Source organism: Sus scrofa, chromosome 13 (assembly GCF_000003025.6).
Source record: "Sus scrofa isolate TJ Tabasco breed Duroc chromosome 13, Sscrofa11.1, whole genome shotgun sequence".
Taxonomy (NCBI): Eukaryota; Metazoa; Chordata; class Mammalia; order Artiodactyla; family Suidae; genus Sus; species Sus scrofa.
Genome location: NC_010455.5, coordinates 69,258,232 through 69,273,607, shown reverse-complemented (window position 1 = coordinate 69,273,607; position 15,376 = coordinate 69,258,232). Strand labels below are relative to the sequence as shown.

Below are 15,376 nucleotides of genomic sequence, written 5' to 3'. Positions count from 1 at the left end.
GGGCCATTTCTAGTAAGATTTCACTTACTCTTGGTCCTTTTAGGTCTTTAGCTTTTAAGTTGAGTGAAATGAGAAGTCTTTGGAGGGGGTTAGGCAGTTATATGACATGATCTGATTTCTGTTTTGACATTGTCACTGCCCTGACTGTTGTTTGGGTAGTAGACTGGTGGTGAATTGGGCAAGAGCAAAAGCAGGAATACCAGTTAGGAGATTAATGCACCATCCAAGGGAGAGAAGATAACAGTTTACTGGGGGTAGCAGTGAATGTGATGATACATGGTCTGATTCTGGATATATTTTTCAAGTAGAGTCAACTGGTTTTGTAGATGGATTGGATGTGTGCTGTGAAAGAAAGGAATGAATTAAGGACAACTCCAGCGTTTTTGCTCTGAGTTCCTGGAAGGATGCCATTGCCATTTATCAATGGGGAAGAGCACATTTGGAGGGGAAGAACAGGAGCTCAGTTTTGGACATACATTATAGTTGCCTATTAGACTTGGTAAAGATGTTGAGTAGATAGGTGGGTTTATGAGTCTGAAAATCAGGGAGGAGGATCTGCTGGGTATTGTTGACAGATAGGTTGTATTTATTTATTTATTTATTTATTTTTGTCTTTTTGTCTTTTTTTTTTTTTTTTTTTTTTTTTTTTGCCTTTTCTAGGGCCGATCCCGCGGCATATGGAGGTTCCCAGGCTAGGGGTCTAATTGGAGCTGTAGCCACCAGCCTACACCAGAGCCACAGCAACGCGGGATCCGAGCCACGTCTGCAACCTACACCACAGCTTATGGCAACGCTGGATCTTTAACCCGCTGAGCAAGGCCAGGGATTGAACCTGCAACAACCTCATGGTTCCTCGTCGTATTCCTTAACCACTGAGCCGTGATAGGAACTCCCAGATAGTTTGTATTTAAAGCCAGGAGGCTGGATGGGAGCACCAAGGGGTGAATAGAGATAGAAGAAAGAAGAGGTTGAATAACATAATTAACTCTGGAGTAGACCAGAGTTTAGCAGTCTTTAGAGGTTGGAGAGATGACGAGGAATAATCAAAACAGACTCATTACTAGCACCAGCCAGAGACATGAGGAGGAAACCAGGTAAGAGGCTATCCTGAATCTAAATGAGGAAAATGTTTCAAGGAGTAGGGAGTGATCAACTCTGTCAAATACTACAGTTAAGATGAGGGCAGAGGATTTACCTGGGGGGTGGTCTAGTGGTTAAGGATTCAGCATTGTCACTTCTGTGGCTCGGGTTTGATCTCTGGCCTGCAAATTTCTTCTGCATGTCATGGACATGGTCAGAATACAAAAACAGAAAGATGAGGGCTGAGGATTAACCATTTGATTTAGCAGCGTGAAAATTAATTGGTAACCTTGATAAGAATAGTTTCAGTGAGGCATTGGGGGAAAAAGTCTGATTGGAGGTATTGCCTTTCTAACAGCAGAACATTCCTTGTAGAGGTTGGACACTTATGTAAAAATCTGTAATTCTAGGTAAATGACCTTGATGTGGGAGATTTAAGATGTCTAGTATTATTAACAGCTAGCTCTTATACATAGGATGGATAAACAACAAGGTATAGCATAGGGAACTATATTCAGTATCCTATGACAAACCATAATGGAAAAGAATATGAAAAAAATTATATATATATATATATATATATACACACACACACACAACTGAGTCACTTTGCTGTACAACAGAAATTAACACAACATTGTAAATCAACTATACTTTAAGAAATTTAAAAAAGAAGTTTATTCCAAACACATGAACAAATAAAAACTGTCTTGAAGTTCCTGTTGTGTCTCAGTGGTAACAAATCTGACTAGTGTCCATGAGGACTCAGGTTCGATTCCTGATTTTACTGAGGGGGTTAAGGATTGCTATGAACTGTGTTGTAGGTCACAGATGCAGTTCAGATCTGGTATTGCTGTGGCTGTGGCATAGGCTGGCAGCTGTAGCTTTGATTTGACCCCCAGCCTGGGAACTTCCATATGCCATGGATGTGGCCCTAAAAAGACAAAAAACAAACAAAAAAACCAAAACAAACAAAAAAAACAACTGTCTCAATTGTTTACTTAAATGGTATGGAAAATGTACTTTGAGATATTTAAGGTATCTCAAATTACTGATTCTTAGTTCCTAAATTTTTTAAAAAATGCTTTCAAGGTTTAAAAAATAACCCTTAGCAGTTATTATGAAAAAGAAGAAATGTCAGGACTGCCTAGGAGCCAGTTGGCTGTCCCTTACTCTTTCCTAGGTTATGGGGCTGAAAAATACTTTAAACACTAATATTTCGTCTGTCAGGCTTGTGAGAACCTCCTCACCGTCATCTGTTTTTTAGTAGAATTATCTAGGGAGTTCCCTGGTGGCCTAGTAGTTAGGTAGGATTCGGCAGTTTCACTTCTGCAGCCCTGGTCTGGGAACTGAGATCCCACATCAAGCTGTCACACAATGTGGCAAAATAAAATAAAATAAAATAAATCTAGTCTTTATAGCATCCTCAGCCAGATGAACTTGTGCACATAACCAAGGTTAGGTATATATAACTCTGGTCTTGGCATTTTTGGAAGACTTCTTTTTCTTCATTTGTTATTTTAAAAGTATTTTTTTGAGTTCCTGTTGTGGCTTAGTGAGTTAAGAACCCAACTAGTATTCATTAGGATGCAGTTTCGATCCCTCCCTTGCCTTGTTCAGTGGGCTAAGGATCCTACATTGCCGCAAGCTGTGGCATAAGTTGCAGATGTGGCTTGTATCTGGCGTTGCTGTGGTTGTGGTGTAGGCCAGCAGCTGCAGCTTCTATTCAGCCTCTCACCTGGGAATTTCCATTTGCTGTGGGTACAGCCCTAAAAAGACCAAAAAAAAAAAAAAAAAAAAAAAAGTATTTTTATATATGTTTAGCTCTGTTTTATGTGCTGAAGATACAGTGGTTGGGGCCAAAATTGTTAGTGGTCTCAGACTGCTGCTGGTCTTAATGCTGTGTGGGTGCATGTAAATCCAAAGAGGGCTGTTGTGAGCTGAGCTTTGCTCTCTGACAGGACAGTGCTCAAATATTAGGGAGAATATAGAAAACACGTAAGCAGGAGTTCCTGTCGTGGCGCAGTGGTTAACGAATCCGACTAGGAACCATGAGGTTGCAGGTTCGATCCCTGGCCTTGCTCAGTGGGTTAACGATCCGGCATTGCTATGAGCTGTGGTGTAGGTTGCAGACGCAGCTCAGATCCTGAGTTGCTGTGGCCCTGGTGTAGGCTTGCTGCTACGGCTCCAATTAGACCCCTAGCCTGGGTACTTCCATATGCCGCAGGAGCAGCCCAAGAAATGGCAAAAAGACAAAAAAAAAAAAAAAAAAAAAGGAAAATAGGTTAAAAAAAAAAGAAAACACGTAAGCAATTATCAGACCAACCTTGATTGTGAAGAGAGAGTTTCACATATGTTAAGTTTTTTAAGTTATTTGTTTACTTATTTTCTTACTGTTAAGATTCTTAGATCTGTAAGTGGTATGTATATATGAGATCAAACTACTGTTCAAACAGTTCCATTTTTGTGTGCAGAGCCTTTTTCCTCATAAAATATATCACTACTTAAAAATTTCTGTCATTTTTTTTAAACAGATGCTTAGTGTTCCATGTCATGTATTTACCATAATTTTATTTCTTTGGATTTCCCATATGCCTACATAGCATTAAGCCAACCAGGACTGGTCCAAGACCAACAAGTCTTGGCTCCAAATCTGTTGCTTTATTTCCATCAGAATTTAAGCTGTGTTAGTTTCTATGGAGAGACATGAAGTGTATCGCTTAGAATACATTCAATTGTAAAAGTGGCAGAATACCTAACAGTGACTTAACCAGTAAAGAGTTTAAATTGTTTCATATAAACAGAAGCAAGAAGATAGGTGGCTCACCCCTAATTCATTAGCTAGGTAATACTTAGGACCCACAATTTTTCAGACCTTAATTCTATTATCCTCAGTATATTGCCTTTTCTGTTTCCCCGTGTTGTATAATGGCTGCCTCAGCTCTAAGCTGTGCAACTAACTGCATTCACAATAGGAGCTGGAGGGCAGGATATTTTTCTGCAGGAAAGACCCTGTCATTTTCTTTTTTCTTGTTCTTTTTTTAAGTTATTTTAGTTGGTATACACTGTTCTGTCAGATTTGCTGTACAGCACAGTGATCCAGGTATGTGTGTGTATATATATACATTCTTTTTCTCATGTTATCTTCTATCATGTTCTATCACAAGTGATTGGATATAGTTCCCTGTGCTGTACAGCAGGACCTCATGACTTATCCACTCCAAATGTAAATGGAAAGGAAGTAATTCCCAGAAGTCTTCTAAATAGTGCTTTATGAATTTTAGTGTAAGACCCATCTCACACCCAGGAAGCTTGTTAAAATCACAATTCCTGGGATCCATTGACAGAGATTTAGAAATCTGCAGGTTTTCAGTGGAGCCTGAGATTGATCAGTCCTCCCTCCCTCCCTTTTCCTTCCTTTCTTGCTCTCTTTCTCTCACTCTCTCTCTCTCTCTCTACAGCCGTACCTGCAGAGTATGGAAGTTCCCAGGCTCGGGGTCAAATTGGAGCTGTAGCTGCCAGCCTACATCATAGCCACAGCAACGCCAGATCTGAGCTGCATCTGTGACCTACACCATAGCTCACGGCTATGCCGGATCCTCGCTGAGCAAGGCCAGGGATCGAACCCGTGTCCTCATGCGTACTAGTTGGGTTTGTTACCACTGAGTCACAATGGCAACTCCCCTCCCAGCTCTAAAATTTTATAATCTAAAGTAGTTTCCTTAGTGCTAATATTGGTAATGATGAGAAAGTAATGAAAAGTCTTATTGACTTAGTTTGTTAATAACTGTGGGAAAGAAAAAAAAATGAAGTGTTTGCCAAGAGAGTACAGCTTTAAAGGTAGCTTTAAAAAAAGTGTGTGAAGGAGTTCCCTTCATGGCTCAGCAGTTAACGAATCCGACTAGGATCCATGAGGGAGCGGGTTCGATCCCTGCGCCACGACGGGAACTCCTCAAGGCTTTTTAGTTCATAATTTTATCCCACATAATAAAAGGTAAAGGCCTCTGTAGTGTAGAAGAACGCGGGGTTTTGTGTATTAAAACTAGGTTTAGTCCTCAGCTCTGCCAGCTCTTGCTGTGTGCAGTGGAAAATTTAACATTGAGATTTAATTTTCTCATCTACCCTTGGGGACAGTGTCTCACTTTCAGAATTGTGTACACTGGAAGTACATTCTCCTAAATTTAATACTTGGTACAAAGCACAGAGATGGCATAAAAGTAGTGCTAATTATTTTTATTAGCAACTATTCTGATATTGCTTAAGTTTGGAGGTTTTCCATTTATGTGTGTGTAGCGAGGTAAGTTCGGAGATAATATCAGCAAATCCATCTGTGTCTTAAAGTTTTACAAATACAGAATAGGAATTAACTACTTCTGTGTGGGTTTTCCCACACCACAACCAGTTGTCCAATTCTGTGACACTGAGTATCCAGCAATTAAATTCAGTTCAGACATTATCTACCTGATGTTAGCGTCAGATCCTTAAGTTAAAAGGCTCAGTTCCATAAGACTGTCCCCAATGTTGACATCAGTTGTAACACTGCTCTATATTATATACGAATGTTGTTAAGAGAGTAAATCCTGAGTTCTCGTCACAAGAGAAAAATTATTTTCTTCTAGTTCTTTAATTTTGTACCTATGTGAGATGATGAATTTTCACTAAACTTATTGTGATAATCACTTCATGATTATGCAAGTCATTATGCATATTATGCCTTAGTCCAATCCATGAACATGGTATATCTTTCCATCTGTTTGTGTTGTTTTCAGTTTCTTTCATCAGCGTTTTATTATTTTCTGAATATAGGTCTTCTGCCTCTTTATTCCTAGGTATTTTATTCATTTTGATGTGATTGTAAATGGAATTGTCTCCTTAATTTCTTCCCTCCCCTCCCCTTTTCTTCTTTCCCACACTCAGGCTAGGGGTCGAATTGGAGTTACAGCTGCTGGCCTACACCACAGCCACAGCAATGCAGTATCTGAATCACAGTGCGACCTACACTGCAGCTTGTAGCAACGCCGGACCTTTAACCCACTGAGCAAGACCAGGGGTTGAACCTGCATCGTCACGAATACTAGTCTGATTCTTAATCTGCTGATCCATGATGGGAATGCCCCAGATTACTCTTAGGTTGTACGTTTTCTGCATTTATAAGCCTACCCTAACCCACGTGTTTAACCTTTGAGCTTAGAGTAAGGTCATTTTAAGATATGAAGGATGGATTTTGAGAGGTAGAGTTGAAACAAAGGAAATGGGAGGATTCTTAAAAATTAAAGCAGAAGAGTTTAAAGAAGTTGAAACAATTTGAAATTCCATCTCACAGGGATGATTACCATTAAAGTTTTGTTTGTTTGTTTGTTTGTTTGTTTGTTTGTTTGTCTTTTTGGGGCTGCATGCACAGCACATCAAAGTTCCCAGGCTAGGGGTTAAATTGGAGCTGTAGCTCCCCACCTACACCACAGTCACAGCAATACGGGATCCAAGCCACGGCTTTGATCTATACCACAGCTTATGGTAATGCTGGATCCCCAATGCACTGAACAAGGCCAGGGATCAAACCCACATCCTCATGGATACTTGTCGAGTTTGTTACCATTGAGCCAACTAATGGTAGGGAACTCCTACCATTAAAGATTTTGTAAATATCCTTCCATGTGTCTCTTTGAAAGTATGTACACATATAGATGTATGAATATGAAGTAATTCTACACATATAGACTAATATTGTAATGCTGTTTTCCTTTTGCCTTAGACATAGGTTTTGGAGATTTTTGTGTCAGTAAGAGACTAGTATTCAAGATGGTATATTTCAAGAATGATGAGCAGCCTGCCTACTTGAGAGAGTAAGAAGCTGGTCTGACTCTCTTGATTTTCCAGATTAGAGTAGATGTTGCTCCTCTGGGCTTCCATAGCACCCTGGGTGTCCCATCATGGCCCATGCTGCAATTCTGTTGTTTGTCTACCTAAACCAAAGACTCCCTTATCTGTCCTGTTGTATTCCTTGGGCTTAATGTGGTGCCTGATACCCAGTAGACGTTTCAGTGTTTGATGAATGAATGAGTGAATGAATGTCTCAGGTGAAGTAAGACAGTTTGCCATGAAAGGAACTTGCTGCATATATTCTTTAAAGCCTTTTATCTCTTTTTGCCTTGATTATTCATTTACTAAGAAACCTTTTGGGAGTTCCCGTCGTGGCGCAGTGGTTAACGAATCCGACTAGGAACCATGAGGTTGCGGGTTCGGTCCCTGCCCTTGCTCAGTGGGTTAACGATCCGGCGTTGCCGTGAGCTGTGGTGTAGGTTGCAGACGCGGCTCGGATCCCGCGTTGCTGTGGCTCTGGTGTAGGCCGGTGGCTACAGCTCCGATTCGACCCTTAGCCTGGGAACCTCCATATGCCGCGGGAGCGGCCCAAGAAATAGCTAAAAATGCAAAAAAAAAAAAAAAAAAAAAGAACCAGAGAAAACCTATGTTCCAACTCAAGTTCAAAGACAGTAGACTGTAGAAAAAATAAGACTTACTAAATGCTACAAATAAAAAAAATTAAAAAAAAAAAGAAACCTTTTGGTATTAATTCAGTTTACCAAGGGGATTTTACTGCTAGAAAAAAAAAAAAAGGTACTGACTGTTACCTCGTTGATAGTTATAATTCTGATTATACATGGGGAGAAGCCGGCTGGATGGCGAGTACAGGCATGGGACCAAAAGCAGTTTTGTACTCCAGAGGTTTTGTTGTAGTTGGAAGATTCTTCAGTCACTATGTCAACTGACACAGAAGTTTCTCTTTCTTCATATGATAGAGATTGGGGTCTAAACTTATCTGAAAAGCTAGAGACGCACCATTTGTCCCCATTGGAATGGCAGGTTTTGCTGCAGTCATTGCATGTGGATTATATAAATTGAAGAGCAGGGGAAATACTGAAATGTCTGTTCATCTGATCCACATGCATGTGGCAGGCAGCTCAAGGCTTTGTTGTGGGAGCAATGACTCTTAGTATGGGCTATTCCTTGTATTGGAAATTCTGGGCAAAACCTGAACCTCTGAAGAAGAGATGCTGTTTTGGTCTTGTTGGTGGTGCTCACTTTAGTTAGACATCTCATATTGAGGTTATATGTTTATGTTGAAAATAAATTGTTTAAGTGCGTCAGACATTAACATGGTAATTTGAATACTGGCTTCCTTTCTTGGCCTGATTTGCCTGGTGACCAAGTTACTGGTGACCAGTTTAGTAGCTGGGTTATTCAGGGGAGTCACATTAGCACAAAAGAAACATGTTACCTTTAAATGCATTTGGTAGTGGTAAAATGTCCACCTTCCTAAACTTTTCTGTTGAAATTAGTTCTAAAGAAAACAGTATGCCAATCCTGAAATACTCCCAGTTGCTGCAGAATATTACATGCTTTTGATGTAGTGTAGAAATCCTATTTATCCCAGTTAATTTAACTCTTTTCTGACTGCCCTGTGGACTGAGTGTTCAGTTTTAAGGGCTGGTGCGCTCTTGAGGAACCCTTTCAGAACAGTGCACGGAATATAACATTATAAGCCTTCCACACAATTGATAGTATGTTTTTAAACCAAGCATAAAAAGCTGGTAACAGAACATCTTAGAAGTATTATTTATTTCGGAGTCATACTTGTAAACATAATAATTTAATTACAGATCCCCATTTAGCTCTTTTGTAATTGTAGTTATATTTTGCTGCTGTTATGTTAGAATAATATTTAACTGTCATCTTGAAATAGAAGTATTTTAAGTGCTAATGCAAATGTAAATGAAAAATACTTTTAAAACATGTCCAGTAAGTTTATTTTCTCTGTAAGAATCATAAATGTTAAAGTAAATAAATTTCCTATAATGGAAGTGATTGATTTATGAGCAGGCTGGTTTGGTCAGACATTATACACAAACTTTGGTATACTACAGAATGCCTTGTTGCATTTGTGAAATTCTTTTGTCTAACCTGAATTTACATTCCATGGTGAGAATATGGTAAATATAGTGTTAATTAAGTGAATACATGAAAAAAATTCTGATTATAAACTGATTAAAATATTAATGTTCTGAGAACAGATGGGTATGAGACTGTGGATAATATGAGCCACTTTGTTTCCCCCCAGAGTATAATTATCACTTTAGATAAGGTGGTAGCCAGCTTCTTTGAGCAGAGTTTTAGGTGTATAAAATGGAAGGCTGGATTCAGCTATGACTCTGCCACTTACCAGCTCTGAGATATTAGGCAAGCCCCTTAATCATTTTAGGATTTTAGTTTCTTTATTCATTAATAATTGGCTGTTCAGATCTAGTCCATCTCTAAAATATTGTGACAATGAAAAAAGAGCCATACTTTATTTAGTCCATTGAGACCTAACCTATATACTCCTCACTATCTCATTTAAGACATGTCTGTGACCAGAAGTAAAGACCAGCGAGTATAGTCCCTTAGACCCTTAGGAAAACTGCAGGATGAAGCAGAAGGTAGATCTGCGATCGTTTTTAGGAGTGTGAACCTGAGGACTTCTTTTGCATTCTTTGCATTATTTCACAACCAGTCTCAAGATTCAGTCTCATTGTCTGTGAGGCACAAAGTTTGGATCAGTGATAGAACAGTTGGGAGACCTGTTTTTCTTCTTCATTTTGGGATAACAAAACAAATTGCTGAACTTTTCCATGCTTGATACTTTTTACTAAAAGAAGACAAAGTCTAACTCTTCTTAGATCATGTGATTTGGGATAATGAGGTAAATCTTTTTTTTTTTTTTTTTTTTTCTTTTTTAGGGCTATACCTTCGGCACATGGAGGTTCCCAGGCTAGGGGTCTAATTGGAGCTACAGCTGCCGGCCTTCTTGGTGTGCTATTGTGTAACCCTGTGAACAGGACCTAACCTTATTTTTCACCTCTAATATTTATTCAACACTTCTTTGTCTGAGGCACTGTTAATTTTTCTAAAGTGTTGCAGTGTTGCTTTAGCCTACCTTAACTTTAGATGTTTATTATGTGATTTTGTTTACTGATTTATATGTCTGTGTCTTTTATTTTAGAAGTTTTAGATTTATGGAAAAGTTAAGCAAAGATAATGCATAGATTATATCATGGATCTAATTTCCCCATTGTTAACATCTTGTTTTATTAATTTTATGCAGCTGCATTTCACGTACTTTTATTTATTTTTTATTTATTTTTTTGTCTTTTTGCCATTTCTTGGGCCGTTCCCGCGGCATATGGAGGTTTCCGGGCTAGGGGTCTAATCGGAGCTGTAGCTGTCAAGCCTACGCCAGAGCCACAGCAACGTGGGATCCGAGCCGCGTCTGCAACTTACACCACAGCTCACGACAACGCCGGATCGTTAACCCACTGAGCAAAGGCAGGGACCGAACCCGCAACCTCATGGTTCCTAGTTGGATTCGTTAACCACTGCGCCACGATGGGAACTCCTCTCACATACTTTTAAATTTATCAATTTAAAGTATACATTTCAGTTTTTAGTACAACACCACAATCTTATTCCAGAATATTTCACCACTCTCAAAAGAAACTCTGTGCCTAGTTAGCAACCATTCCCCATTTCTGCACCCTGCCCTAGGCTACCACCAAGCTGCTTTCTATTTCTGGATTTGCCTATTCTGGACATTTCATATAAATGAACTTCTATGGTATTTGGTCTTTGGTGACTGGTTTCTTTTACATAGTGTGTTTTCAAAGTTTTTTCATCCTGTAGCATGCATGTGTTCTTTTTCTTATTGCCAAATGACATTCCATTGTATGGATGTGTCACATTTTGTTTGTTTGTTTGTTTCTTTTTCTTTTTTGGCCACCCCATGGCATATGGAGTTCCCAGGCCAGGGATCAGATCCAAGCTGCAGTTGCAACCTATGCTGCACCTGTGGGAACACTGAATCCTTTAATCCACTGTGCTGGGCCAGGGATTGAACCTTTGTCCTGACTCTGTAGAGATGGCTGCCGATCCCCTTGAGCCACAAAGAACTACCTTGTTTATTTGATGGATTTTAATTGATTCCACCACTTTTTGGCTATTATGAACAGTGCTGCTATGAAATTTTTATGTAAGTTTTTGTGTGGACCTGTCCCTGCCTGGAAATGAGTCTTGTGGTAATTCTTATGGTAAACATTTTGAGGAACTGCTTGCCAGGGCCTTACCAGCAATGTATGAAGGTTCCAATGTCTGCATTCTCTTCAGCACTTGTTACTGATTTTAGTCATCCTAGGGTGTGTGAAGTTGTGTCTCACTCACTTTGGCTTTAATTTGCATTTCCCTAATGATCAATAATGTTGAGCATCTTTCTTTCTTTCTTTCTTTCTTTTTTTTTTTTTTTTTTTTGTCTTTTTACAGCTGCACCCATGGCTTACAGAGGTTCCCAGGCTAGGAGTCAAATCAAAAGCTATGGCCTACGCCACAGCCACGTCAGAGCCAAGCCTCGTTTGCAGTCTACACCACAGCTCACTGCAATGCCAGATCCTTAGCTCACTGAGTGAAGCCAGGGGTCAAACCTGTGTCCTCATGGATACTAGTCAGATTCATTTCCACTGAGCCACGACGGGGAACTCTGCGAACTCCCTGATGTTGAGCATCTTTTCATGTGTTTATCAGCCAGTTGTATATCTTTGGAGTAATGTTTTTCAAATTCTTTCCCTATTTTTCAATTGGTTATCTTAATTAAGTTTTGTTTTACCAATGAGATTATAAATCTCTTGAAAGATTGTGGATCACTTGAAAGATTCTAGTTTTAAAGAGTAACTTTAAGAATAATTTTTAGGGAGTTCCCGTCGTGGCGCAGTGGTTAATGAATCCGACTAGGAACCATGAGGTTGCGGGTTCAGTCCCTGCCCTTGCTCAGTGGGTTAACGATCCGGCGTTGTCGTGAGCTGTGGTGTAGGTTACAGACGCGGCTTGGATCCTGTGTTGCTGTGGCTCTGGTGTAGGCCGGTGGCTGCAGCTCCAATTCAGCCCCTAGCCTGGGAACCTCCATATGCCGCGGGAGCGGCCCAAGAAATAGCAAAAAAAAGACCGAAAAAAAAAAAAAAAAAAGAATAATTTTTAGGTGCTTGCCTTTACTCCCTCTCCCACTTCTCTCAAAGCACTAAGGGAAAGTCATGCAGGTCAAGACCCATAAGCCCATTTAGTTTATTTTCCTTCTTATTTGACTACATATAATAACAAAGATGGTTGGGAAAGATGGTTTGTTCAAATCCTAGATAGTCCTCATATTCCTTGGTTAATGGAGTAAAGTTTTTAAAAAACGCTTTTATTGTTCTTTTGATGAGAAAATAGCAGATTTGCATACCAAATGGCAGAAAGGCCAGATAAATATGAATCAGAAAGTTAAAATTTCTTTGATAACTTTCAGTAATAATCAATATGTATGTGCGCTGTAGAAAGATGCAAACATACCTATAAATAAATGTGTATATATTGTTTTGTTACAAGTCCCCCCACTGCAATTAACAATTTATAATAAGCAGATTTCCATCTCTGTAATATTTTGTAGAGTTAAATTTTCTTTAACATTCTTAAATGATTTTTATTTTTTCCATTATAGTTGGTTTACAGTGTTCTGTCAATTTCTACTGTACAGCACAGTGTCCCAGTCTCACACACACACACACGTATATATACACATTCTTTTTCTCACTTACTCTCTATCACGTTCCATCATAAGTGACTAGATATAGTTCCCTCTGTTATATACAGCAGGATCTCATTGCTTATCCACTCCACATGCAATAGTTTGCATCTATTAACCCCAGACTCCCAGTCCATCCCACTCCCTCCCCGTCCCTCTTGGCAGCCACAAGTCTCTTCTCCAAGTCCATGAGTTTCTTTTCTGTGGACAGGTTAATTTGTGCCATATATTAGATTCCAGATATAAGTGATATCATATGGTATTTGTTTTTCTCTTTCTGACTTTCTTAGTATGAGAGTCTCTAGTTCCATCCATGTTGCTGCAAATGGCATTATATTCTTTTTTACAGCTGAGTAGTTTTTTTTTTTTTTTTTTTTTATTATTTTCCCACTGTACAGCAAGGGGGTCAGGTCATCCTTAGATGTATACATTGCAGTTACAGTTTTTTCCCCCACCCTTTCTTCTGTGAGTAGTATTCTGTTGTATATATGTACCACATCTTCTTTATCCATTCATCTGTCAAGGGACATTTAGTTTGTTTCCATGTCTTGGCTATTGTGCATAGTGCTGCAATGGACATGTGGGTGCATGTATCTTTTTCAGTGTAAGTTTTATCTGGATATATGCCCAAGAGTGGGATTGTTGGATCATGTGGTAGTTCTGTATTGAGTTTTCTGAGGTATCTTCATGCTGTTTTCCATAGTGGTTGTACCAATTTACATTTGTGGAGTTAAATTTTGACATCAAGTTATGAAAAAAATCTATTTCTATATATGGGTGTTTTTTCCTTCCTCCCTCCCTCCCTTCCTTCTTTCCTTCCTCCTTCCCTTCCTCTCTCTCTCTCTCTCTCTCTTTCTTTTGTCTTTTTAGGGCCACACCCATGGCATATGGAAGTTCCCAGGCTAGGGGTTGAATTGGAGCTACAGCTGCCAGCCTCTGCCACAGCAACACAGGATCTGAGCCATGTCTGCGACCTACACCACAGCTCTAGGCAGTGCCAGATTCTTAACCCCCTGAGCAAGGGCAGGGATCAGGGATTGAACCTGCATTCTCATGGATACTAGTCAAGTTCATTACCACTGAGCCACAATGGGAACTCCTATATATGGTTGTTTCTTAATGAGGACTAGTCAATTCCTGAAAGTGGGAGGGTAGAAACTGTTTAAATGTTTAACCAATGTATTTTTCAAATTAGTCGATGTTTTTGTAGGTTAAATTACCAAATTATTTACTAATTATTTACTACTTTGCTTTATGTCATGAAGTACCTGCTTTGGTGTCCAAAATTATTATTATTTGTTTTTTTTAGTTGTCATTGGTGATGGATAGGTTAAAAATTGTACAGTTGCCCTGACATAGGCAGATAAGCTGCAATGTACCTGTATAATCCTAGAATCTGGATTATGGTATGGTAGTTATTAGTAGAAGTTGGAAGTCTCTTGAGAAGCCTGACATACCTCCTGAGTACCAACTGTGTGTCAGGCACTGTGAAGGGGGAAAAAATTAAATGATCAAAGTCCTAGGTATGTTTCTTTTCCAGGCAGGGATAGGGAGGGAGCCAGTGCCAAACTACATGAGAGAAAGAAGTCAAAAGATAAATTGCCTAAAATGCTAATTATTTTTATGGTTTATTTTATACTCAAATTATTTGTATTTTTATGTTTGTTTCATTATGACTTATTTTCAGTTCACTTAAACAATATAAATGTATTTACATATTAAAATGTTTCTGTAGTGGCAAGGAAATGTGACTTTGTCACCTGATGTTCCTTGAGTGCTTAAGGCATTAATATGATTATCATATAATTGTCATAGGTAGGCAGGGGGAGGGATGGACTGGGCGCTTGGGCATTGGCATATGCATACTGAGGTATATGGAATGATTGGCCAGTGGGGACCTGCTGTGTATCACAGAGAACTCTACCCAATATTCTCTGATAATCTATGTGGGAGGAGAATCTGAAAGAGCATGGATGTGTGTATATGTGTAACAGAATCACTGTGTTGTAGAGTAAAAATGATCACGACCTTGTAAATCAACTATACTTTAGTAAAACTTTAAAAAAATGAAAAAAATTTAAAAAATAATTGTCTATGAAAATTTTGTGGTGTCTATGTCAAAATGAAGGAAATTATACTATAAATAGGTCATAATCTCAATAAAAAATTTTAAAATAGGGACTACAAGATTATTTTTGTTCCTTCACATTACTTCTGTCAGATTATTGTTTCGTCACTTTATTTATGTACTATATTTACATTAAATTTCTGCTTTGACATTTTGAGAAGAAATAAAATTTATGCACATGTACGTATTTTTAAATAATGTACAAGATTCTTTTTTTTTTTTTTTTTTCTTTTTTGGCTGTGCCTGTGGCATGTGGAAGTTCCCGGGCCAGGGACTGAACCTGTGCCATGGCAGTGACCCAGGCTTTTGCAATGACAATGCCAGAAACTTAACCCACTGTGCAACAAGAGAACTCTGTAAGATTCTTCTTTTTTTTTTTTCCTTTTTGAGGCTACCTGCGACATATGGAAGTTCCTGGACTAGGGGTAGAATTGGAGCTGCAGTTGCTGGCCTATGGCACAGCCACTGCAACACCAACACTGGATCCAAGTTACATCTTTGACCTATGGTGTGTGGCAATGCCAGATCCT

At 39.1% G+C, this 15,376-nt stretch overlaps 1 pseudogene across 1 annotated transcript; it reads left to right on the top strand.

The window, feature by feature from the left end:
- LOC106505679 lies at positions 4,667-10,312 on the top strand (annotated as a pseudogene). The gene has a single exon (XR_001300310.2). The product of XR_001300310.2 is annotated as an HIG1 domain family member 1A, mitochondrial pseudogene (transcript).